This window comes from Mytilus galloprovincialis, chromosome 8 (assembly GCF_965363235.1).
Source record: "Mytilus galloprovincialis chromosome 8, xbMytGall1.hap1.1, whole genome shotgun sequence".
NCBI lineage: Eukaryota > Metazoa > Mollusca > Bivalvia > Mytilida > Mytilidae > Mytilus > Mytilus galloprovincialis.
Window position 1 is genome coordinate 33,598,075 of NC_134845.1, and position 14,419 is coordinate 33,612,493.

Here is a 14,419-nt window from a genome sequence, read left to right on the forward strand (position 1 = left end):
TTTACTCTTGTTAAAATTGGTTGCAATTGAAATCACAAATGATACCTTAGCATTGCAGCTTTTTTATAGAGTTTGGTTTCGGTGGAAGGGTTGAGTGCAATAAAAAATGTGATAAAACATAACTAGTCTACAATAGCACATAATAAGTGAACAAGTGACAACATGAATATCCTAACATGTGACTAAATATTCCTTAAATGTTAAAGGGTGTTATTTTATGAAAAAAATAAGGAAATCAAGTCTCCTAAACATTTATCAATATGATCATCTTGTGAATATTCTGAACAATAAAAAGGTAATAATCATTATCCACCATATTAAGCACCATTTGAACAACTTTTGCATACATCTTTGTATAATTTAGTATGGATTCCTTACTGTGTTCAACAGAATCTAACTATGAGCAATATACCCCAAGAAAATTACCTTCTTTCAAACTACTATAAAATTTGGAAATCAGCCATAGAATTACTAAAACCCATAATCATATATCACTTTCCTTATATTGCATTGAAGACTTCTATGTTATATGCCAATGTTAATGATATTTGTTTTTTTATGCTAAATATTGAAAAGCTGAACTAGGTTTAATCATCAGTGTCTTCTTCACTGTAATCACTGTCCTCATCATCAAAAAAATCCTCATTTTCATTCTCAGAAGAGGCCTCCTCATCATCAATGAAATCTTTATCTTCATCATCAATGAAATCCTTACTTTCATCACCTACTTCCTCATTTAGATCATAACTTTCAGTAGAGTCACTTTCACCATCTTCACTTTCCCTGTTATCTTCTTGCTGCTCCTCATTGTCATTGTAGTCTTTTTTGCCATTTTTATACGCCCGTTGTCTTTCAAACAACGGGCATATCATGCGCTAAAGCGCAGCCCTTTATTTATATATACTATAACCATCATATTATATATCTACACTTGGTTCAAATTGTATATATATAAAAAAGAAGATTTGGTATGATTGCCAATGAGACAACTCTTCACAAGAGACCAAAATGACACAGAAATTAACAACTATTGGTCACTGTACGACCTTCAACAATGAGCAAAGCCCATACCCTATAGTCAGCTATAAAAAGCCCCGAAATGACAAAATGTAAAACAATTCAAACGAGAAAAAAAACTTTTTGATTTAAAAAAAATGAAGAAAAACAAATATGTAACACATAAACAAACAATAATCAACTTTGAGAATAAACACTGTAGAGTTGAAATGAGGCTTAAACATATAAAAATGTTTTATAAAAATGATGAAAAGTACTCATCACAATTCCATAATGACAGCAGTGCTGATTGTCAATTATAAGAATTTAATTTGCCGAATAATTCGTGCTGTATAGTAGTATTGTTTTCCATCCACTTACTCAACATTGGAACAGAAGTGACGAGTTTTTGACGGAAACGCATCGAAACTCGAAAGTTGTCTATTGCAGCAGGTGTATAGAATGATTGAAAGGTGTATTTATTCCTCTCACAGGGTACATCTGTCCTTGATGATATTTAGTTATGTGATAATTGTTGCAAAATATTTATCTTGAGGTATTTTAACATAAATAAATTATGACATGAAAGCAGGAAGACATTTCAGTGTGAAAACTCTTGTTAAAAATCTAAAATGTTGCCTCACGTAAATATTGTGGATTTTTTTAATAAACAGTCTGTTTTTGTGCAGTTTTTTGTAAACTTTTATAATTAATGTATATAAATGCCTCCACTCCTGTTTAAAAACATTTACATAATATATAGTTTTTGTCTAAAAATGAATCTACTTGTCATACTCATGTACCATTATGTATTGCACAAATATGTTTTTTCCTTTTATAAAAAGTACTCTTTGTTACATGAAGTGATTGGTATGTGAGTGTTTTAGGTATAGATGTGTTTGCAATGCTTGTTCTTGTTAATACTTGTTATTTATAATTATGGTGCTTTTTATATTTCTATTTTCATAATAAAAAAATGTATTCACTTTTTATTGTTGAAATTCATAATTTTGATATCATACACATAATCATTTTTGTGCATCCCATACAAAATTATCAGAGAAGAGAGTTGTTAAAAAAAAGATACAGAGGAGGCAATCAAAAACAAGTAGTTGACAAAAACAGAGAACTACACAGACAATTATTGAGCAATAGGAAAAACCCAACAAAAAAATTGATGTACTGTTAATTCAGAAATTATTGCGAAAAAATGTGACAAGAGTTGTAAGGCAAATAATTTAAACTTGCATTTTGAAATATTTTATATGAATTAAACAGGATTATTTTCAAAATCGTAAAATCTAAAATCGCATTTAAGTCTAAAGTGACAAAATCGCAATAAAAAAGGCCGGCAATAATATCTGAATTTACAGTATATGAACTCAGGTCTAAAAGAGCCATAAGTTACTTCTCTACCATTGACCATAGCTTTATTTTTACCCATGCAAAGCGTTTTGGGGGGGGGGGGGGGGACATTGACAATTACGAGCATCCATCTGTCCTATCTTGTTAATGCTCTCATATGTACAACTATTACCAGATTTTTATGAAACTTACATCATAGGTTTATACCAGCAATGTCTTGGATGATTTGAAAATCAATGCCGATCAATTATTTTTGAAAGAGTTATGCCCAAAAAGCCATTGGAAACATTATGTATACGGAAAATTGCATTGTTAGTACTCATCAGTACAATTCTTGCCATAATTTTATGAAGCTTCTATCATAGGTTTATATTAGCAATGTCTTGAACTAGTTTGAAAATCAATGCTGATAAATTATTCTAAAAAGAGTTATGCCCCTTTGTGAAACTTAAATTACATGGAAAATGCATTGTTAGTGCACTCAGCCATATACAATTCTTGCAATATTTTAATGAATTTTATATGATCGGTTTATATCAGCAAAGTCTTTCACACCTAAGAACATAAGTTTAGATCATATATTTTAATGAGTTATGCCCCTTGCAAGTATTAATTACAATAGAAATCTCATTGCATCTGCTCTGAAGCCTTAATTTCTCTAATAACTTTTAAGTTTTAAAAGAAAAAAAAGATTGTTTCCAGTTGGGAAATAATATTTCCCTTGTACCTTCCTCTTTTAGTTAGTAATTGGGAAAAAGATAATAGGTCTTTGTCAATCTCAAATAGAGTATTGAAGACATTGGTATTGAAGACCCATTGGTATTGAAAACCCATTGGTGGCTATGGTCGGGGTTGTTGTCGCTTTAGGCACATTTCCTATTTCCATTCTCAACTTTATTATCCTCATTCTGTTACTCTTTATTCAGCAACAACTCGGTGGCTAGTGTTCTAAGTAGTGGAACTACTGTATCACTAACCTATCAACACAGAGTTTGTGAGTGCTAGTCCTACACATGGCAGGTGCTCTCAATCCCAATCTTATATGACTAGGATTGTCAGTTTTCCTACCATAGGTCAGTGGTTTTCCACAGGCACAAACTGACCACCAAGAAATAGCACAATAGTGGTGAGAGTGGTGTTTAACACTAATCAATCAATCAATCTATCATTCAGCAACTGTTTCTGGCCTAATGAAAGGTTACTTTTCACAAATCACATCTATTAATATGTTGTGTGGCTAGTACTTAATTGAGAATGGAAATGGGGAATGTCTCAAAGAGAAAAAACCCGACCAAAGAGCAAACAACAACCGAAGGCCGACATGATAGGTTTTCAACGCAGCGAGAAAACCCCGCACCCGGCTGGGTCCTCAGTTGGCCCCTAAATGACATTGTGTACTAGTAAGTCTATATCATAATTAAACTTTGGTACTCTTCAGGCAGGGGCGGATGCAGGAATTTTCGAAAGGGGGGGTGCTAACCCAGGGCAAAGGGGGGGTGCAGGGGGGGGTGCAAAACATATGTCCCGATACAAATGCATTGATCGGCAAAAATAAAGGGGGGGTGCGCACCCCCGGAACCCCCCCCCTGGATCCGCCACTGTTCAGGTAATGAAGTCTTGGAATAATTCTACTGTTGTTGGTCATCTCGAGTTTGCACAAGTGTAAGATTTTGCTTTGGTTGAAAGCATTACAGTTGTTTTGAGATGAAGAACAACAATAAAAGCACTATGCCCTTGCTTTTACTTTTGTTACATGCATGAAGGGATTTTGTGTCAGAAGTAAATACACTATATCCATTCTTTGTTATGTATTTTGAAGGAACTTAGTGTTGTTCAGGAGATTGAGACTTTGTTTGTGTTGTATTATTTATCCTTGTCACCATCTTATATATATCCCAACTTGTACGATTCGCTCGTGTATGTAACAATGTTTTAGATGTTAACCAGAGAAATTTATGTATAATTACTGAAAAATTATTACACCAGGATTTTCGATATCACAAACTAGTCAAAACATTTACTAAATTTTATTCATGTTTGATTTGAATGCTCAATTTACATATTTCAAATATTTGTAAAAAGACAGCAAGGCAATTAAATGTTTTGAAAAGAATTGGGGAAACATCGGTTTATGTACCCTTCTGTAGCCATTTTTGTACGAATTTTTCAAACCTCAATTGTATCAAAACTAAAGATATAATAAATAATAGAGATAGGCCATTTAGTACATGTTCCAAGGGGAAACTTGATGAAAAGCATTATTTTTTACTGTTCCATTGCATTTGATAGAAAAAGAGGACTTTGTGGAAAATAAATCAAGATTTTTATAGAAAATCCACAGCCTTTAATACAGAGATTTTTGTTATAAAATTTGAAACATAAATTACTCACTTGATTTTCTATGATGCGCTAGTGTTTATTTTTTACGAAAAGTTCTAAGTAACCTGTAAATTCCAAAACACCCCGTGCTGAGTCACTAAAGTCGAGCGCACCCTAAAAGGTGGACTTGATTTTGGCCATATTTATATTTGTGAGGGCCCTCATGGGGTTTTTGATTATGTGATTACTTGGCCGTATTTTTAATGATTATTTGATTATTAAGCCAAATATTTCATGATTATTTGATTACCTAGGACTGTATTTTTAGTTTATGATTATTTGATTACTAAAGATAAGCAAATATTTAATGATTATGTGATTATATTGGCAAAAAAATGGTGATTATGTGATTACTAGGACCCCCCCATGAGGGGCCTCATTTGTCTTAACCAATAACTACATTTATAAACTTGTTTTAAGGAAATCAATGCTAGCACTGCATGCAATAATCCTATATCTATCAGTCATCAAATTGCCAAATATAAGAGTACAAGGATAAAGGCTGTGGATTTTCTATAAAAATCTTGATTTATTTGCCACAAAGTGCTCTTTTTCTATTAAATGCAATGGAATAGTAAAAAATAAAGCTTTGCATCAAGTTTCCCCTTGGAATATGTACAAAATGGCCTATCTCTATTATTCATTATATGACTATCTGTAGTTTTGATACAATAAATTGAAGTTTGAAAAGTTCGTACAAAAATGGCTACAAAAGGGTACATAAACCTTAAGGTTCATCATAAGGAATTGAAAAATATGGCCGTGTTTACACCTCCAAAATTACTATGAGTACAGACAAACTGGTACATCCAGGAAAGTTTTAAGGCATGGCAGGAACTAGATATATAAAAGTTATATGAAGTCTACGTTTCAGAAAATTAAAAACTGACCTGGATTTTGATGTTCATTTTTTTCCAGTCTGCAGAAGATAGCAAAATAAACAAACACCCGAGTTTCATTTGATACGGTCCACTCAGTTACACAGTTTAAACCTGTTAAATCACCTGTTGTTTACAGGTGTCTATTGTCCATCTATTGTCCATTTAAATCAATACTACTCACAACATTGATTATATGAGGGGAGCTTCTCAATCGTTTTCACTACTTAGTTAATTTTTGCACCTTCTGCAGGAACGAAAAAAAATGGATAGCAAAATCTAGAAAAGTTTATAATTTTCTGAAACATAAAATGCTTTTAAAATTTATATATCTAGTTCCTGCCATCCCTTAAAACTGTTGCAGGTATATAGGTTAGTCTGTACTCAGAGTAAAATTTGGGGTGTAAATACGGCCATTTTAGCCAAAAGGTTATGATGAACCTTAACAAACTGAGTAAACTTACAATTTATTACTCTTTTATTTAACTTTAGTTACTGCCCTTTGACTTGGCATTTCTGTGGGCACAAAATACCAGAAAAATAGAAAACAAAATGCAAGAACGAGCGCTTTGCTTTATTTATGAAGACCATCAGAGCTCATACGAAACACTCCTGCAGATTTCAAATCTTCCATCATTAAAAACTCGTAGAATGCGCTCAATTGCCTTGAAGAACTTTAAATAATTAATAAAAATGTCCTTTATTTATTCAAGATTTAGTTGTAATAAAAAAACAATTCATATAATTTCAGGTATGTGAACACTGCTGAGGTACCTAGACCTTGAACCTCAAGTTATGGTAAAAGATCCTTAAGATTTGAGGCTTTCTATAAGGAATGACCTTACTGTATTTCTTCTGATTATTATTATTATTCTTTCCGCCAAACTTTTACGACATTTCCCAAAAAAAGTACGAGCCATGTTAAAACGATATTAGGTATCTAGTATCGGTTGACCAAAAGCTATCTTGTGGTGAGGGTACGACCCCGTAACATTTCATTTATAGGGGTTATCTCCCCTAACACCGAAAACCTTGTTATCATTCTAACTCCGTAACCATAATAGGTAGAAAAAAACAAAGGGTGGACTTTGTTCAGGAACAGACCCTGGTTCTTCGTTACATATGGATCGAAAAGATTCAACGACTCATTGGTAGGGTTATGCCCCTTCGAAAATTAACCGATGTCGTTTGGCCACTAAAACTCAGAAACCATAAGTTGTAGTCACCTAGAATCTTCACCAATGATCATCAATTTACGTGACTAAGAAAACTGACCTAAGGTCAGAGGTCAAGGTCATGACCTAGATTTTAACCTTAGCTTGTTAACGGATTTACTCAATAACCGTAAAAGATGGCTGATAAAATATAACAGAGAAAATGTGTGTCTTGTCCAGATCTACAGTTGTTATGATGGATTTAAAATTATTGGACCAACTATTATGGACCTAGGGCACGAAAACTGTTTTTCGGGTCCGAAATGATTATTTTTCGTTTATAACTCAAAAGAGGTTGGAGATAGAAAAAAACTTTGAATTGCAAAAATGTTCAGCATAATAAGATCTATAAAATTAGGTCGGGTCAGAGGTCAAGGTCCCTAGCAACGACATATAACACCTTAGCAACCATATATTTTTGAACTTAGAAGGCTATGAATAATATAAATATGAAATTTTTAATACTGGAAATGACATTTTTGTCCCTAACAACGACATATAAGTCCTTAGCAATCACTTATTTCTTTAACTTGAAAGATTATAAATAGTGCATATGACATTTTTAATACTGGAAGTAATAATTTTATCCTTAGGAATGATTTTTGTCCATTACAGCCATTTGTTATGAAAAAAAAAGTCCTTAGCAACCATATATTTTTAAACTAAGAAGGCTATCAATAAGACAAAAAAAGGAAAGACCTTTCAATTGTTGATGAACAATTGACTTTTTAATTTATTTATTCTTTTTATGCTTTTATATTAGTTTGTTATTATTTTATGATTTCCAAGTGATTTGCTGATTCCCCCGTTCAATGAACATAGAGGCTCTTGCCAAACGAACTTTGACTTTGCTTTCATTATATTTGCATGTGTTTTTCCGACGTAGTCGGTATAGTTTCGGTTTGTGTCCTTTGAACTTAAGGACGCTTAACTATGGCAACAGAATACGCATGCTCGAAAATCCCTTCTGTGATTGGACAAAATGCTGTCATGGTGGGTGATTTGGTTGTGTTTGAAAAAACGTCTCGTTGATTATATCGTGATGGAAAGCAAGTGAAAAACTTGTATATTTGAAATAGATCTTACAAGGACCGAGACTACTGAACACAAACAGAGAAAACGTTATTTAAATGGTATCTTTGTGCTTCTGAAGGTTATCGAAATGATAGTTTTAAACATATACTCAAATTTAAATACGTCGGATATCTTTTTTAAAGATAGTTCTTGTTTTCAATTTTAGTTGGTAGTATTTGCTTGATGCTGCATGATTTTTATGTGATAATCGGTTAAAGAGCTCACCAGAGCTCATGTTTTTGTCTGTTATTATGTATATATATGCCGACTCTAAATAAAATTTACTTACTTACTTACTTACATCGGTATAAGGACATCATTCGTAAATATAGCTCAATATGCAGCCTTCTTGTACGTTCATGTATTTCACATCCAATTTTTTATGGAAATATTCTTTATAAAGCACAAACATGTCAGTATTCACCTCAGAAGCTAACAAAACCTTTAAATAAACTTATTAAGAAGGGATATAGTTACAATACTGTTGTCAGGTCATTAAAGATTCTAATGCAACAAGGTTTGTAACGTTCATTTTGATTGGATAACGTCACTTATTTACTGGCATGGCATCAATTGACAATTGATGCTATGGTACGTACGCGCAAGCGCAGACGGCATATGACATATTTTGAATAAGGTTTTAACGTTGTTTTCTGTCAGTTTCATTAGAATGGAGATAACAATATTGTATTTTAAGCTCCGATGGCATCAATTGGGGATTTGATGGTCGCAAATACCCGTTTACTGTCTCCGCTAACGCGTCGCCAGTAAACTTAATTTGCGACCATCAAATCCCAAATTGATACCATCGGAGCTTAAAATACAATACAGTTATATCCTAATTGCATATTTTGGCGTTAATATTGATTCACTTACAGGGTCTTTGCATCGGAACTTAACACATTTATTCAAAAACCAGTTGTTGGCATGACACGGGTTATGTTCTTCTCATATATGTTCTGATGGTATGATACTAAACCCCTAACGATGAAGACATAATCTTTCAATCGGTTTAATTGAAATCTGGAGCTGGCATGTCAGGTACTAGTAACTGATAGTGCGTATTGTTATGCGTTTACTTTTCTACATTGGCTAGAGGTATAGGGGGATGGTTGAGATCTCATAAACATGTTTAACCCTGCCGCATTTTTGCGCCTGTCCCAAGTCAGGAGCCTCTGGCCTTTGTTAGTCTTGTATTATTTTTAATTTTAGTTTCTTGTGTACAATTTGGAGTTTAGTATGGCGTTCATTATCACTGAACTAGTATATATATTTGTTAAGGGGCCAGCTGAAGCTAGGACGCCTCCTGGTGCAGGAATTTCTCGCTGCATTGAAGACCTGTTGGTGATCTTCTGCTGTTGTTTGTTCTATGGTCGGGTTGTTTTCTCTTTGACACATTCCCCATTTCCATTCTCAATTTTATGTCAGTATAGTAATGGAAAAGAACTGATTTGGTGTAGACATTGTAATGCACTGTTACATATTACCTAGAGAATATTAGCCGTGACACTTCCTAGAGTTGAAAGACCATAGATTATAGCTTTGTCGCGGTTTAACCAGGCAAAGTCATGACTAAGTTTTGACATATAATGACTTCCCTCTTTCCAACTGAGAAACACTGTTATCAGTCGGGTAGCTTCAGATGGAAAATTGTCTAACAAAAAAAACACCAAAGCAATAGATAAAACTGTATTCAGTAATACATTTTTGTTGTACATTTCTCATCTCAGTTCCCTAACTTGTTGACTTTCTGTAACACACATTTCATCTGCAAAAATATCTATAAATAATACACATTTTTATTTCTTGATTATTATTTCCTGGGAATAGTTTGTATCAATATATTATGTCCAAGTTATTATTATAAACATACATCTATATAGTATACACTTTGATATATACATTCCCCATTCCCCATTTCCATTATCAATTTCATGTTAAATATAAAAACAGAAGATGTGGTTTAATTGCCAATGTATTTTATTTTTATTTTTACTGCATAGGTCATTGTTATTGCTATAGGTCATCTTTTAATCTATGTTGATCCATAATATTCTATAGTATTTTGTTCGTTATTCTCTATTCTGTAAACCATGCCCAGACCCTCAAAAATTAGATATGCAATTTTCAAACATGTGAGTATATCTGACAGAATGCAGTCTGTCTGAAGGTACAAATTTAATGATTAAAATATATTCATTATGTTCTTCATTAAATATGAAACATGTTTCGTTATTAATAAATCAATTAATCTTTCTTCCAGTTCACTGTTCAATCCTTTTTCTATAAGATTATCAGTGCAAAAGAAAGATAAGTCTTATGGTGGGGTGTTATCAAATTTAATAAGCTAATCTTGTATTGATACATCCATGCAAACTTTAAATATGCTGTTTTACAAACTGTCAAATTAATATAAGCTACTAAAGATAGTTACATGTATATTACATATCGATATGTCAATGATAAATACTAAAATAAAGAACACCTCTAAAAAGTGCCTTTTAAATTTTTAATATTTAAATAAATTGCACCGTAATTGTTTTAAAGACGTAAATATTAGTTTTACGAAACAGTCCAAAAGGAGTAGAAAATTCTGAAATAAGACAAATTCTTTTCTTTTTATGCCCCATTTATGGGCATTATGTTTTCTAGTCTGTGCGTTCGTCCTTCTGTTCGTCTGTTCGTTGTACCGTTCGTTCGTCTGTTTGTCCGTTCGTCCGTCTGTCCCTCTTCAGGTTAAAGTTTTTGGTCGAGGTAATTTTTGTTGAAGTTGAAGTCCAATCAACTTGAAACTTAGTACACATGTTTCCTATGATATGATCTTTCTAATTTTTATGCCAAATTACAATTTTTACCCCATTTTTACGGTCAACTGAACATAGAAAATGATGGTGCGGATGGGGCATCCGTTTACTTGGGACACATTCTTTGTTTTTTTTTGTATCAACTTTTAAGAATGCATTATATAAATTGGGAAATACGTTGTTTTTTTAAAATCATTTTGACAGTTTTATTTATCATTTAACGTTTTAAATTACTTTATATGGAAAAGTCCGTTTACAATATAATGTTTCTGCTTCGAGGAATACTTGTCACGTGTATTTTTAATTTTTAATTTTCGATTGATATTTTGGATTTTCAGTTAATTTGTCACTCATTGTATAAGAATTAAAAAAAGTCAATACTATATACATGAAAACCAAATCTAATTGTCAGTTAAGGCGTTAATCCGCTTGTTATCTTTATGAACAATAACATTACATGGTGTCAATGGAATGCTTCATTATTGTTGACAATTAATCTCTGATAGTTTTTTTTTCTTATTTTGACAGCATATCTTAATTATAAGTTAGACAATATTTTTTAATGTTTTATTTGGGAATAGGATACTACTAGTATTAAATAATGTCGCGCGTTTTATGAATATTGAAAGCTCGAAGCCATTCACATAGAACCATCATTTATTTAACTAATGGATTTCAGCGCTAAAAAAAATGAGCGACCAGAAATTTCAAACCGATAATTTTCAACATTTCCTGGACTTGTACCTAACTGTTATCATTGGTTATCATGGTTATTGACAAACTTGCAAAAAATGGCATATTAATATTTGAATATTTCAAAGGTATTCTGAATATTTTACGGAGGGAACCAACCTTAATATTTTCCAGCAAAGCTTTCAGAAAGCAATAGATGGAAGAATAAAATAATCAACGTATTCTAGAATTGGTGAGTCTCAATGTGAATTAATTATTTAACACTCATTACAATCTTAAGTTACATCAGTTTACACGCTTTTTAAAACAGGCAAAAGTCACGGATGTTGCTTTACGTTTAGTGAGGAATATTACATTCACTTTCAAGACGAGAACAACTTAAATGTTGCTAGCTGCGTACCATACTATTGATCATTATTGTTATGAGTGCATATATATATATATATATATATATATAAGTACGTCTGAGTCAGTGACAACTCTACAACAGATTTATCCATCGGATCGCCATCAATGATGGTGATACATGGCTGTGTACATTATGTATATATATATACAACTCGTCTAAACATCAACCCAACAATGTTAGATCTGTAAATTTGCTTTCGCAAATTTTTGTTCTTCTCTCGCCGGGATTCGAACCCATGCTACTGTGATATCGTGACACCAAATTGCCTGCACTGCAGCCGTCCCGCTAGACTGCACGACCACCTGGGCTCTACAAATAATAAAGCTTTCAGTGGTCGTGTGTTACCTTTCCTCGTCAGTTTTAATCTAGCGGCGTACTACAGTACATGATATATAAGGCATGTAGATGTTATTGTTACAGATCAACTCAATTATCTATAGTAAAGGATCCTACAAATTAATGTAAGATACAGTCACAGAAAATAATTATATTTATAAGTACGTCTGAGTCAGTGACAACTCTACAACAGATTTATCCATCGGATCGCCATTAATGATGGTGATACATGGCTGTGTACATTATGTATATACAACTCGTCTAAACATCAACCCATGGAAGTATTATATTGTTACCTTTCCTCGTCAGTTTTAATCTAGCGGCGTACTACAGTACATGATATATAAGGCATGGGGATGTTATTGTTATAGATCAGCTCAATATATATATAAGAAAATCATTAAAAGATAATAACGGTTTCACTGCATCACTTTTTTACTAGTACTTTCACTGCTTCCGCAGATCTTCAGGTAATGTGACTTGTATATAAATAAAACTTGACGTTAACAATAGTATGACGTTAACTAATACAAGGGAGACTACTAATGTCATTTTAAAACTTTAAAATGTTACGTTAAAATTAGAATATCATTTATCATTTAATCCCGGGTTGAGAATGTTTATGAATAATTCTTCTTTCTTCCTCCGGAGAAAAATATTTTGACGATTGACAATATACAATGGAAATATTTTAAATCGTCCATTAGAACAACGATGGAAATGGTCGTTTGCCCTGGCCACAGACCACAATTAAATTCTCTATTAAGTTCTTTATAACGTTTTGTTTCATTAAAAAAAATTGCACCTATAGATAAAGGCAGATGTGGTGTGAGTGCCAATGAGACAACTCTCCATCCAAATAACAATTTAAAAAAGTAAACCATTATAGGTTAAAGTGCCAATGAGACAACTAATCTTTTTGTCAAATCTTTTGTGTGTGTAAAGTACAGTTCTAGTCCAAAACTATATCCAAAATTCAGAAAGATTGCTCCTCTGTATTTTAAAAATTCAGCCAATACACATCCATACCCCTATGGACAAGTCAAAAGATGTTCCGAAAACTGTAAATATCACCTTTTTGCACCAGGCCTAATCACTCTTTCCATATCAAAATCAGTTAAAATAAAACATCCAACAGTTTATTTTACCTCTCTTCTTTCATTTCCACCCCAGAAAAGCTAAGAAATGTATGAGAAAGGGAAAGAAAAAAAATAAAGAAAAAATACACTATAATTAAAGGGGATCATTAATTGTGGTCTTGGGCCCCCTGATGAGTGTTAAATCTTCATGGTTGGTTTGCTGTCTATGTAAAGTCATTCTAGTCCGCAGTTCATTTTTTGTCTCTCCAACATAGAATTCCTCACAATTTGAACATATGAGAGAATAGATGACGTTTGAACTTTTACAAGACATATTTTGCTTAACAGTAAAATGCTTTCCATTTTTGAAATAAATTGAACATTTTTCTATTAAATTTGGACATGTCATACATCGTTTATCGGTACATTTTTTTTACAATTGGCACAGTTTCATTAAATTCAAATTTTGAAGATGTTAAATATCGTTTCAGAACTTTTCGACTGTCTTTTGCTGTTGATAATCTTCTTTTTCACTGACAAAAGGACCAATTGTCACAGAATCACGGCGATCCGAAACTACAGAGGAATCATCGAACAATTTAAACAAAATTATTCCGTTAAAGGGTTTGTTACAACTTATAATCCGCTAAATTATGACACATTTAGTTTCATGCGACAAATTGAAACAAATTTACACAAAAGTGAAAGAATGGACAAAGTCTTACAGAATAAGAAAATTACCAACAGCAAAAGACAGTCGAAAAGTCTGAAACGATATTTAATATCTTCAAAATTTGACTTTAATGAAACTGTGCCAATTCTAAAAAAATGTACCGATAAACGATGTATGACTTGTCCAAATTTAATAGAAAAAAGTTCAATTTATTGCTAAATGGAACGCATTTTATCTCTTCTCTCATATGTTCAAATTGTGAGGAATTCTATGTTGGAGAGACAAAAAATGAAATCTGCAAATTTGTAGACAGATTTGCATTTTTTTTGATACGACTGTTTATCTATATTAAGAAAACTTGCTGATTTATTGCATTATGTGTTACATTTAAATAAATACCAAACATTTGGGTTTTAGAATCATTTTTTCAAACTAAGCCATGTGAGGGGAGATAACTCTATTAGTAACAAATTATCATTACTGAACTGAGCAAAAAATATTATGACGGGTGCTGTATAC

At 32.5% G+C, this 14,419-nt stretch overlaps 1 protein-coding gene across 1 annotated transcript in view; it reads left to right on the forward strand.

Moving 5' to 3' along the window:
• Positions 1-11,343: 11,343 nt before the first annotated feature.
• Positions 11,344-14,419, forward strand: part of LOC143085613 (cyclic nucleotide-binding domain-containing protein 2-like) — a 55,827-nt gene continuing 52,751 nt past the window's right edge. Inside the window, exon 1 of the mRNA XM_076262073.1 lies at positions 11,344-11,635. The gene's annotated coding sequence lies outside the window, so the exon portion shown is untranslated. The remainder of the gene's footprint in view (positions 11,636-14,419) is intronic.